This window comes from Stegostoma tigrinum, chromosome 21 (genome assembly GCF_030684315.1).
Source record: "Stegostoma tigrinum isolate sSteTig4 chromosome 21, sSteTig4.hap1, whole genome shotgun sequence".
NCBI classification, from domain to species: Eukaryota; Metazoa; Chordata; class Chondrichthyes; order Orectolobiformes; family Stegostomatidae; genus Stegostoma; species Stegostoma tigrinum.
Window position 1 is genome coordinate 47,881,440 of NC_081374.1, and position 13,353 is coordinate 47,894,792.

The following is a 13,353-nucleotide window of genomic DNA, read 5'->3' on the forward strand; positions in this document are numbered from 1 at the left end:
GTTTTGACAGGTGGATAAGAGCATTATAAGGTGGAACCAGAAACAAAGAGGAATTTAAAAACTCAATACCTTCCATAATGAGAACTCATGTCAAGGACCAAAGGATTGTAACATCTAGCAATAATGGCTGATGATTATAAACTAACCCCTATTGGGATTCCTACCGAGCCAGGTACTCCAAGCTCAGATTAGCAGCAACTTCATCAACAGAGCTCTATCCATTTGCTCGTTATGCAAGCTTCATGCCAAGATAGCAAAACTACACAATAATGGCAACGCTGATCAAACCATCCCTTGCTATATATCGCAACCTCATGAAAGGGCAGCAGGCCACCACTTTGGCCCGAAATATGGTGCCCACTCCACCTTAGATTATGCTAAAATAGGAAGGCATCTCAAATATTTGAGCAAGAGGTTAAGCTATCCATCCTACACTGCCATCTTGCAGTAAATGTATGAGTTGTATTCTTCACTAACAGGGTGCCAATATAAGCCAAAAAGACTTTCAGCTCACGTTGCAATTCAGTAGCGTGGTACATGAATTTCAGGGACATTGTGATGCCAGGGTATAAAGGCTGTACATCCCAACAAATGAGAGAGCATCTCAGAAATATTAAATAGCACATCTCTATGAATTCCTACCATGTGCAACCAGTCTCTGTTTGCAAAGCTGAGAACAATATCTAAAACTACATGTGATTCTGCTATTGGACAGTTGCTAAGAATTAGACTGGAAACCAAATGAATAATATCAGTTGACACCCAAGTCGATTTCCTTGTGTGTGCTAGAAACTATGTACACTCACAAACACGCAGAACTTCCTGTTCCTTGCAGGCAAACGGATGCACACACTGTATCCTTTTCAATGAGAGAGCATGGAAAAGGCCAATCCCTGCTGCACACAGGGGAGGTGGTGGCCCTGTGATATTATTGCTGATCTGTTAATTCAGAAACCCAGGCAATATTCTGGGGACCCAGGTTCAAATCCCACACGGCAGATGTGGAATTTGAATTCAATTTTAAAAAAGTGTCTGGAATTAAGACTCTATTAATGACCATGAATTCATTATCAATTGTTGGAAAAACCCATCTGGTTCACTAATGTCCTTTAGGGAAGGAAACTGCCATCCTCACCTGGTCCGGACTACATGTGACTCCAGACCCACAGCAATGTGGTTGACACTTAACTGCCCTCTGGGCAATTGGGGACGGGCAATAGATGCTGCCTATCCAGCGACACCCTCATCCCGTGAATGAATTTAAAAATGGCAATACTCTGACCAGAGTTGACCTGCCTGCTTGAAATTTATTAATTTAAATAAGACTGGCAGCTAAATGTCTGTGCTACATCTCCATACCAATTAGCAGCTTCTTTTGGTGCTACATAAACTATTGTTTCATTTCTAAAGTTCACTTTCCTGTGTTGCAGTCCTGGAGAATGCAAAGCAAAAATCTTCAAACTCATGTTTCTCTTTAGAAGTGTCTATATTCTGTAGCAGAAAATGATGAGAATACACATGAACAGCTAGACTGCATCCTCAATATCGTCAGGTCACATGAGATTTGGACATGATGGAAGATGGTTTCAGTGAGGTTCTGCTCTGCAATGCTCCTGTATGTAATTTAATGGATACTAGTTACTCATGTGGTGTCCAGACCTCCTCTGTCTATAGTTCCCAGAACCAAATTTTGACATTTCTGCACCTATTAGTTGTAGAACCTCTGGGCAACAGGAGGGAGTAGTTCACTGTGTCCTGCTCATTATTTAGTCCTGAACTCACATCACAAAAACAGATGATCTGGAGATTATCTCATTCATGTTTGTGGGAGCTTGCATCTTTCAAACTGTTCACAACAAACAACTACACCTCCCAGTCGTGAACCATTTCAATTACCCTCCTCACCCACACCTCCCCCCCTCCCCACCACCCACTCCTCGGAAGACATGTCCATGGGCCTCCTGCATTTCCACAATGATGCCACCCTAAATACGCAGGAACAGCATCCCATATTTCGCTTGGGAACCCTGCAGCCCAATGGTATCAATGTGGACTTCACAAGCTTCAAAATCACCCCTTCCCCCACCGCATCCCAAAACCAGCCCAGCTCATCCCCGCCTCCCCAACCATTCCTCCCACCTCAAGCCCCAGCCCCACCTCCTACCCACTAACCTCACCCCACCTCCTTGACCAGCCCGTCCTCCCTGGACCGACCTATCCCCTCGCCAACTCCCCATCTACATTGACCTTCACTGGCTCTAACCCCGTCTCTTTAACCTGCCTGTCTGCTTTCACCCTATCTTCTCCTTTATCCATCTTCTATCTGCCTTCCCCTCTCTCCCTATTTATTTCAGAATCCCCTTCCCCTCCCCCACTTCTGAAGCAGGGTCTCGACCCAAAACGTCACCTTTCCTGCTCCTCTGATGCTGCTTGGCCAGCTTCACACCGTGTTATCTCCTGTTTACTGTGCACCTCTTATATTTTTGGCAATAGAAGTTCAACAAATTCTACATTGACAAAAAGTATATGAATCATGACTGGATGTGTCAAATAAAACGTGATTGTGCAAGCTTACTGTGCGAATTAACAGACCACTCACGAAAAAATCATAAGACATACCCAACAAAGACAATGACAAAATCCAGAACATTCCAGAAATTTCGCAAGTAGGCATCTGGGTGAAACAGGAAGCCATACACAATGATTTTCAAAATTGCTTCAATTGTGAATATTATCAGGAAGATGTACTCAACCTTTTCCTACAAGAGAGACAGAAAAGTAAGTGTAAGAGTGACAGAGAACTATGTTGTGACATTCCTTCTGAGGCAAACAGCTTGCCAGCATCACTTTCACGAGTCAATGGCTTCAGATCCACTTCTGTTCCCAGTCCTGTAAAATTCCCTCCCTTCCACCAGGACTAGCTGCGGCAGTTCCCTTCCTGTGTGGATCCATTCTGTGGGGTGATCTACCACCTTTGCACTACCCCGTTAGCCACGCCCTTCTTCTATCCCCAGCCTGGTTCGCAGTCTCCCCCGACTCAAAGATTTTGATTTTTGCCTTCGGTATAAAAAACATTAGCTAAGTTTGTCCCAGGTAAGGCTGGCTTCAGAACAGAGAAGGGGTTTTGAAAAGAAAGGCAGAAACTGATGTACGTACTATATCGATTCATAACAAAGCCTTTGTAAAGCTCTAAATATTTTCTGCTGCCCAATTCAACAGATAGATATTGGTGTATGAAACATAGGAAAGAGCATGAATTGTTGCCAATTACTAACTGACCTGTGCAAGGTTCTAGTGAGCTGCCTTCTTGTACTGCTGCTCTCTATCTAATGTAGGGACACCCCAAAACTCTGCCGGTGTAAATTCTAGGAATTTGACCTTACAACAATGGAGGCACGGTGACATCCAACTAAGGATAATCAATAGCTTGGAGGGTGGCTTGCAGCTGGTATCCCTTTGTATCTGCCACCCTTTTCCTTCTGGATGGTAAAAGTCACTGAGGAAATCCTGAAGAGATGTCCTGGAGTTGAGATGACTGACCTCTAACAAATCAGAACATCTTCCTTTGTACCACACATGATTCTGTCTAGCAGTGTTTTCCCCTCATTCTCATTGCCCTGATGCCACACACAAATCAAATGCAGCCTTGGTGTTAAGGCCTGTCACTCTCACCTCACCTCACCTCTGCAATTCAGCTCTTTTGTCTATGTTTGAACAAAGGCTGCAATGAGATCAGGAGCTGAGTGGTCCTGGCAGAACCCAAACTGGGTGTCACTGAGCAGGTTATTGCTGAGCAGGTGCTGCTTGATAGCACTGTTACTGACACCTTCCATCACTTTACTGATGGTCGAGAGGGGACTGATGGGGCATTAATTGGCCAGGTCTGATTTGTCTTGCTATTTATATACACAACATACTTGGGCAATTTTCCACATTATCAGGTAGATGCCAGTATTATAACTGTACTGGAACAGCTTGGCTAGGGGAGCAGCAAGTTCTGGAGCACAAGTCTTCTGTATTATTGCCAGATCATTGACACGGTTCATAACCTTTTACAATATCTACAATCACCAACTGTTTCTTTGTATCATATGGAGTGAATTGAATTTTCTGAAGACTGGTATCTGTAATGCTGAGGTCTACCGGAGGAGGCTGAGATTGAGATGAGTCATCCACTTGGCACTTCCGGCTGAAGATTGCTGAGAATGTTTCAGCCTTACCTTTTGCACTGATGTGCTGGGCTCTTCCATCAGTGAGCTGGTTAGGTCATATTTATGAAGCCTCCTCCTGCAGTGAGTTGTTTAATTGTTCATCATCATTCATGACTGGATGTGGCAGGTCTGTAGGGCTTAGATCTGATCCATTGGTTGTATGATTGCTTAACTCTGTCAACTCGTTGTTAATGTAGCTTGTCATTCAAGTAGTCCTGTTTGGTGGCTTCATCAGGCTGACACCTCATTTTCAGGTATGCCTGGTGCTGCTCCTGGCGTGGCCTTCTCCACTGTCCCCAGGGTTGATCTCCTGGCCTGATGGTAATGGTTGATTGGGGGATAGGCCGGGACATGAGGTTACGGATTGTGCTGGAGTACAATTCTGCTGCTGTTGATGGCCCACAGCGCCTCATGGACGCTCAGTACTGAGTTGCTAGATCTGTGTGAAGTCTATCCCATTTAGCATAGTGGTAGCACCACACAACATGATGGAGGTTATTTTCATTGTGAAGGTGGGACTTCATCTCCACAAGGACTGTCGGATGGTCACTCTTATCAATACTGTTATGAACTGAGGCATCTGTAGCTGGCACATTGGTAAGGATGAGGTTAGACATGTCTCTCCCTTATGTTTATTCCCAGTCGAACAGCTATGTCCTTTCTTTTACACTGAAGCACCTAGAGGAAACACCCACACAGGCACAGGGAAAATGGGCAAAGTCCACACGGACAGTTGCCCGAGGGTGGAGTCGAACCCAGCGCTATGAGAAAGTAGTCCTAACCATTGAGCCGTGCCACCCCCAACAGGGCTGTTTCCGTCATTGTCTCTTCCAGCACCCAGGCTGATGCCAGGTGATCCATCCAGTTTCATTTCATCAAGATTCTGTTGAGATTGGAACAACAGAATGGCTTGCGTGGCCATTTCAGGGGGCAACTGAGAGTGAACAATATTGCTGTGGCCAGGCCAGGTGAGGGTGGCAGATTTCCTTTCCTGAAGGACATCAGTGAACCATCGACAATTGTGGTCATCAGTAGATTCTTAATTCCAAATATTTCTTGTATGGAATTCAAATTCCACCGTCTGATATGGTGGGATTCGAACTCAGGTCCCCAGAACGTTAGCTGAGTTTCTGGTTTAGTAGTTAATAGTTTAATCATTTAATAGCTATCACCTTCCCTGAGCAGGGAGATTAGAGGTGCTGAATATTATTTAAATTGAGAAAGGCTGCAGAGAGCTACAGCACGCAAGGATTTGGGAGTCCTCACAAATTTAGGAAGTATAAATGTTCAGCAGGTAAAGGGAAGGTGATTAGAATGTTGGCTTTTATTTCAAAGGGAATGGAGTATAAAATTAAGGAGGCTTTGCTAAAACAATCCAAGACTCTAGTCAGGTCACAGCTGGACTACTGTGAACAATATGATTTAATACATTCAGGAACTGGAGGCAGTTACAGACAGTTCACTAGGTGGATGCTGGCAGTGGTGGGAATTTCTTATTAGAAGGCTGATGGAGAAGTGAAGTCACATGGGGTCCAGGGTGTACGAGTTCGATGGATAGAGAACTGGCTGGGTAACAGGAGGCAGAGAGTTGTAGTGGAAGGGAGTTTCTCAAAATGGAGAACTGTGACCAGTGGTGTTCCATAGGGATGCGCGTTGGGACCACTGTTGTTTGTGATATACATAACTGGTCTGGAGGAAGGTACAGATGGTCTGATTAGCAAGTTTGCAAATGACACTAACATTGGTGGAGTAGCAGATAGTGAAGGGGACTACCGGAGAATGCAGCAGAATGTAGGTAGATTGGAGAGTCGGGCAGAGAAATGGCAGATGGACTTCAATCCAGGCAAATGCGAGGTGATGCATTTTGGAAGATCCATTTCAAGAGTGAACTATCTGGTAAATAGAAAAGCCCTGGGGAAAATTGATGCACAGAGAGATCTGGGTGTTCAGGTCCATTGTTCCCTGAAGGTGGCAACGCAGGTTGATAGAGTGGTCAAGAGGGCATACGGTATGCTTTAATTCATCGGACAGGGTATTGAGTACAAGAGTTGGCAGGTCATGTTACAGTTGTAAAAGACTTTGGTTTGACCACGTTTGGAATACTGCATACAGTTCTGGTCGCCACATTACCAAAAGGATGTGGATGCTTTGGACAGGGTGCAGAGGAGGCTCACCAGGATGTTGCCTGGTATGGAGGGCGCTAGCTATGAAGAGAGGTGAGGTAGATTAGGATTATTTATGCTACAAAGATGGAGGTTGAGTGGGGACCTGAGTGAGGTCTATAAAATCATGAGAGGTACAGACAGGGTGGATAGCAAGAAGCTTTTTCCCAGAGTTGGGAACTCAATTACTGGGGTCACGATTTCAAGGTGAGAGGGGAAAAGTTTAAGGGAGACATGAGTGGAAAGTTCTTTACGCAGAGGAAGGTGTGTGCCTGGGACATGTTGCCAGCGGAGGTGGTAGAGGTGGGCACGATAGCGTCATTTGAGATATATCTGGACAGATTCATGAATGGGCAGGGAGCAGAGGGATACAGATCCTTGAAAAATAGGTGACAGGTTTAGACAGAGGATCTGGATCGGCGCAGGCTTGGAGGACCGAAGGGCCTGTTCCTGTGCTGTAATTTTCTTTGTTCCTTGTTGTTTGAGGTTGAGTAGATCGGGCCTGTACTTCTGAGGCCTGGAATTCAGAAGAATAAGCGATGACTTTATTGAAACATACAATACAGTAGGTGCAGAAGGATTACTTTCCATTGTGGGTGAGTAGGTCCAGAAGTTATAATTTCAGAATAAAAAAGTTGCGCATTTAAGGCACAGATAAGGAGGAATTTCTTCTCTCATCTGTGGAATTCTTCACCACACAGTTGTTGAGGCTGTGCTGTTACAAATATTCAATTTTTAATCAGTATGGGACTTAAAAGTTATGGGAAAAGGCTGGAAAGTGAAGTTGAGGATTCTCAGATCAGCAATAATCTCACTGAATGCCTAAGAAGACTGGATGGGCTAAATTGTCTACTTCTGCTCCTATGTCATGATCTTTGACAACTCCTCTGCTCCTGATTCTCCATTATATCCCCTGCCTCATTCTCTTAAGGGCCAAAATTCACTTTGGCTTCTCTCTCTATCGATTTAAAGAAGGTCTTGCTATCCATCGTGATAGTAGTTGCAAGTTTAGCCCCTTCCCTCTATCAGTTTTCTGATTGTCTTCTCTTGGTTTTAAAACTTTCCAAATCCTTTGGCTTACCACTAATCTTTCCCACATTGTATGTTTGTTCTTTCAATCTGATGCTATCCTGAACTTCCCTGGATAAGCACTGTTGCTGATTCCCTTCCTACATTCCTTCCAGGAACGTGCCAGTAGGAATACTGGGATATAGTTTTACTGTGGGGCGACAATCTACTTTTCTCAACCATCTTCACAGGTAAACTCACTTCCCAATCCACTCCAGCCAGCTTTGCCCTCGTTCCTTTGTAATGAGTCTTGTTTGAGTTGAGCACCATTGCTTCCAACCCACATTTCTCCCTCTGAAACTGAATGCTAAATTCTACCATGTTATGGTCACTATTTCCTAGGGGATCTTTTACTGTGACATAATGTATTAATCTTGCTTCATTATACATGACTAGATCTAAAAATAGCCTTATTTCTGATTGGATCCATAATGTTTTGTTCTAGAAACTGTCCCAAATACACACTACATATTCTTCCTCTGCTGTGACTATCACAATCTACATGAAAATTAAAGTTATCCATGATCAATGTACTGACTTTTTGACGTAGCCTCATGATCTAATTTATTTGCTGTCCTACCATATATTTACTGAGAGGGAACCTGTGGGCTATAACTTTTCCGCTACTTAGCCGTAGAGCTGTACAGCAGAGAAACAGACCCTTCGGTCCGACTTGTCCCTGCTGACCAGTTACCCCAAATCAATCTCATCCTATTTGCTATCATTTGGCCCATAGCCCGCTAAACCCTTGTTATTCATGTACCCATCCAAATGCCTTTTAAATGTTGTAATTGTACCAGCCTCCACCACTCCCTTTGGCAGCTTGTTCCATACATGCACCACCCTTTGTGTGAAAAAGTTGCCCCTTAGGTCCCTTTCAAACCCTTCCCTTCTCACCTTAAAACTATGCTCTCTGGTTTTGGACTCCCCCACCCCAGGGAAAAGACCTTGGCTAGTTACCTTATCCATGTCCCTCATGGTTTTATAAACCTCTAAGGTCAACCCTCAGTCTCTAACACTCCAGGGAAAATAGCCCCACCCTATTCAGCCTCTCCCAATAGCTAAAACACTCTATGCCTTGGGGAGTGAGGATGGGGGGGGCAGTAAAATTACACCTTAAAAATAGCCACTTAGCTGTTCCCCTACCATGAGCACCACCCTCCCCCACCCATATTGGTTTCTCCAAATTCAGCTGCGAATTTTACTGTTTGCTTATTTTTCTTAGAAGGAACTTTGATGTCCAGAGATATTTGAAACTAAACAACTGAGACATGCAGCTGTACCAGTTCACTGTTTGGTCATACAGGTGTGCAGGCTTATTTCTCCATTTATTTTACCTCCCACTTGGTCTCTGCTTTATGAAGGAGGATGAGAGACCAAGGGCCTTTATTTTGATCTCTTTCTTTTCCAAAGTTCCAAAACAATGCAAAAGCTTATAAAATCATTGATAGTTGTGTTTAGTATTTGGGGAAATTAGCCCCAATATTGAAATGCCTCAAAAAAAAGGTGCAGCTCTTAGAGCCACCATTTTTTCCTATCGTCCATCTTGGATTACCCAGAATCCCTTTCTCGCTCACCTTTTATTTCTTACCTCCAACTATATAGATTTTATGTCTTCTGATCCAAGATCCTTTCATGTTTTTATACATGTTGGGGTGAACTATACCTGTTTACACCAAAGCGGCCCATGTTTAAAAGACACAAAATGGCCGACAAGGATTAGAACAAAATGGGACAGCCTGCTCCAACATTTCAATGAAACACAATGATACCTTTGAACAAGATTACTGTAAGATTAGCAAAAGATCCTTACCACCAACCATCTGAGACAGTTTTAATAAGAGGATGCCTAAGAACAGATAGGGATTAATTCCAACTTCATTCATGAAAAGATGATATCCCAGTAAATGAATAACACTAGGTGTGAGTCTCACCCCAGGAACCATCCCAATTAACTATCTAAACAGCTGCAAACAGAACAGCTAAAGATATCTTGCAGGAATTAGCTTTTTACGTACAGCATTAAGAAACAGGCTTTAGTTAAAGATTATTCAGATAATCATTGAAGTAGTTTTCAACATATAACCAGAATATATTACAAACATTAGGGCAAAAGCATTTAAACCTGTTTGTTAAAGTTAATTAGCCTAAGGAAACGTCTTATGCCTTAAGCAAAATAGATTGCTCACAATCCACTAATTACAACGTGCTAAGAGTAGGAGTAGCTGTACTACTTTACATTTTATAACTAACTTTATAATCAAATTTAATCTTATAGCAATTAGTTAAAACTAACAGCCTTTTGTATTTTTACATAAATAATTAGGACAATGGCAAATATGAGGAGTGGCTGAATTTGATAAAAGAAAGTACATGAATAATAGAATTCACACTGTCCTTAGAGATAAGCAGTTTGAGACAGATCTGAAGGTGTGTAGCCAGCAACTTTGGAATGTGAATGAATAGTCTGCATAGAAAGATCCCAAGGCCTAGAGAGTACAATGTCTGGTAAACACCGTAAGACCATGGGAATCTGGGGTTATCGACAGGAATGCCCATCATTGATTAGGTCTCCCACAGGAATGAGGGCATAGATCAAGAAGGAAGAACAGCAACTACGCTGTATTCGATTAATGCAACATAAAGTGTGTAAAATGTTGTACTTTCACTGTAAAAATCAGAGTGTGTCATTGATCTCTCTTCTGATCTGAGCCAAAGATTACGGGAAAAATTGCTTTCTTACACTGAGGCCAGATTCGGGGAAGATCCATTGGCCCTCTCCCTGCATTAACCAGTTTCTGCTCGAATAAACGTCCTCCACTTGCCTGAATCTTGCCTGCCTCCTGATGTTTTTGTCTCTAGTGAGGGTCTACGCTGCTGCTATACTAAATCCATCCCCTACTAACAATGCTGTCCAATTGCCCTTTTCCTCCTACCTGTATGTTCAAAGCATGGCATACTCCTGAGTGTTAATTCCAAGCTCTGATCTCCCAGTATCTATGTCTCTATGACGGCTAGTTCACACCCAGAAACTTGCATTGATGCCATTTATTTTGTTCTGAATACCACGCATATTCAAGTAAAGAGTCAAAAGTTTTACCTTATTACCATTTTTGCCCCTTTGGCCCTATTTACTGCTGGTTTTCGATGTCTGTGCACGCTTTCCCTTCCTGTACCACTCCAGTCTTAATTGTCCAAGTAACTCTGCCGTATCCTCTCGCAGTAAACCATCACCCCTCTAATTAGTTTAAAGCCCTCTCTACAGTCCAAGGTATTCAGTTTACCAGGGCATAACCCAGCACAGTTCAAGTGAAGCTCATCCCACCAAAACAGCTCGCTTCCACCCGTGCCAGTGCCCCACAAACTGAAATCTATTCAATCCATTTCTGAAGAAGGGTCTAGACCCGAAACGTCAGCTTTCCTGCTCCTCTGATGCAGCTTGGCCTGCTGTGTTCATCCAGCTCTGCACCTTGTTATCTCAGATTCTCCACCATCGGCAGTTCCTACTATCTCCCAATCCAGACAAATCTTTCTGCTGAATATGTAGCTCCTTCACTTTATTTGCCCCATGCCAATTTGCCCTGGGCTCAGGTAGTAATCCAGAGATTATTATCTCTTAAATCCAGTTTTTTAATTAAGATCCCGACTGTTCAAATTCTTTCAGGAGGACCTCATTTCAAGTTTTACCAAGGTCACTGGCACCCATGTGGATGATAATAGCTAGATCTCTCCCCCAACTCTGCAAGTTTCTCTCCAGACCCAACAAGTTATCCTTAACTCTGGCACTGAGCAGGCAATACAGCTCTCGGGACTCCCGCTCACAGCTTCAGAGAACAGAATCTGTCCCTAATTATACAATTCCCTACCACAACTGCTTTTCTATCTCCTCCTACAACTTGAACATGCCATTGTCAGTTTGCTCATCGTCCCCGCAGTTCCCACTCTCAACCATACAGCATGCAAGAGCCTCAAAACTGCTAGACAATTGCAAAGGTCGAGGCACCATGACAGCGACCGTCTGGGTCCATATACCTGTACACCAGCACTCACACCCTTCCATCACTGCTCACACACCAATTTTAAATTAAGTAATCTGAGAGGGATGTAGATAAACTGGGGAGAGAGGGATGTGAATAAACTGAGGGTAGCCATGTAAATAGACTTGATGGCGAGGGTTTTGAAAGGGGTGGGGTAGAGATGTAAATACTCTGGAAAGAGGATGAACGGATGCATATTCAGTGGATGAAACCGGGCATGTTCGGGGAGGCGGTGTGTGCTTCTAAAGTTTGAGTCTGCAAATAAATAACTGGGGAAAGACCGATTCCTTCTCTGTCCTTCACCAGTTGACTGTCTGGTTTGGAACCAGGGTTGGGGTGTACCTGTGATGTTCAACCTCGCGTACCTCTGGTCTTTTTTAGAGCAGTTTTGCACAGACCGCTTCATGGTAGAGTGTGCTTAGTTGAGAGGCTATCTGCTGTTTTTAGTTGTTTATATTCAGATAATTGTGAAGGACTCACTGATAACTTACCAACTTGAAATTCAACGAATTGGTGTCATCTCCTGGAAGGGGCGTGTACACAGCCAGGGCCACACAATTGGCAAAGATAGTAATTAGTATGATAATTTCAAAGGGTCTGACAATGGTGTCAAGGATATCCCCATTCACACAACCAATGACATCCATAGTCTCATAAAACAAATTGAAGGATGGTAAAATCTCTCTATATCGTCTTATCCATTGGTCCAACACAGGTGAGCGGAGGTTAACTACAGATTAAAATTCTTTGCGAATACTCCAACGAAACAGTTCCAGAGAATTAGAACAGCTATGATGTACAGGCTAAAAATCCCTGTACGTTTTCCCAGCAGAAACTCCTACATTATTCCCTGAATCTCCCAAGACTGATATAGCATGTGATCAGATAGAGAGTAAAGTACCTTCTATAACATCCCCATCAAACACTGCCAAGGCAGGTACAGTACATGTTTACATACAGAGTAAATCTCCCTTTACACTATCCCCATCAAACATTCCCAGGACAGGTACAGCACGGAATTAGATAGGGAGTAAGGTTCCCCTTTCATTGCCTCAACGAAAGATCTGAAGGTGTGTGATTTATCTTACTCCCCCAGTATTCAGAATTAATGCAGCAACAGTCACATTAGAGACCTCTAACATTACAAAGCAGCAGTTTAGTCAGATCTGCTGGGACCAACTAGAGAGGGTCTGTAATTCCCTTTAATACAGGAGTGTGAGCTCAGTGCGATCCCTGACCATTGACACATTAAGCAGGCTTTAGCTCACCTTATATGGACTGGGAACAGTGACAGCTGCAAAGCCTATGGTGAATGACATCTCCCACAACACTCAACAACTCTATTCCTGTCCCCTCATATCCCTCCTTGGCCTGTTTCTATTTAGCCTGTACTTTAAATCTCTGTAAATCTCTGTAAATTATTATATACACACATTTTTCACATTCAAACTTTCTCTCCATTGTACTAGTTCTCACCTTCCTACTGGGTCTCTATCTATCAGTCAGGCACCTTCAGTTTCTCTCTGCAGGTTCAATCTCTTTCTTCATTTCTTTGACTTGCCCCCTCCCTGTTTCACCCTCTCTTTTTCCGTTTCACCACCCCACCATCTACCCCTCTACCGCCCTATCATTTCATTTTGCTTTGTCCTCATTCTGCCTCCCTCACTAAACCCTCTGCATTATCTCCCATTTCTTCCACACACTCTCTCTCCTCCCCAACACTCCTTCACTGTCCCCTCACTTACTGTCCCCCCATCTGTCATTGTATCACCTTCATTCACCACAAACTCTTCTCCTTCCCATGCTCTCTTTCTTTATTTTATGCTAAGTTCCCCATTTCTTACCCTCCCTCCTACAATGTGACCCGAATGTGAC

The 13,353-nt window shown here is 43.5% G+C and overlaps 1 protein-coding gene across 4 annotated transcripts in view; it reads right to left on the reverse strand.

Moving 5' to 3' along the window:
- The window catches only part of LOC125462805 (voltage-dependent L-type calcium channel subunit alpha-1S-like), a 158,247-nt gene extending 146,172 nt beyond the window's left edge, over nucleotides 1-12,075 (reverse strand). For all 4 annotated transcript variants that reach the window (XR_009447021.1, XM_059653514.1, XM_059653515.1 and 1 more), the window contains exon 1: nucleotides 11,970-12,075. The gene's annotated coding sequence lies outside the window, so the exon portion shown is untranslated. The remainder of the gene's footprint in view (nucleotides 1-11,969) is intronic.
- Nucleotides 12,076-13,353: the final 1,278 nt, after the last annotated feature.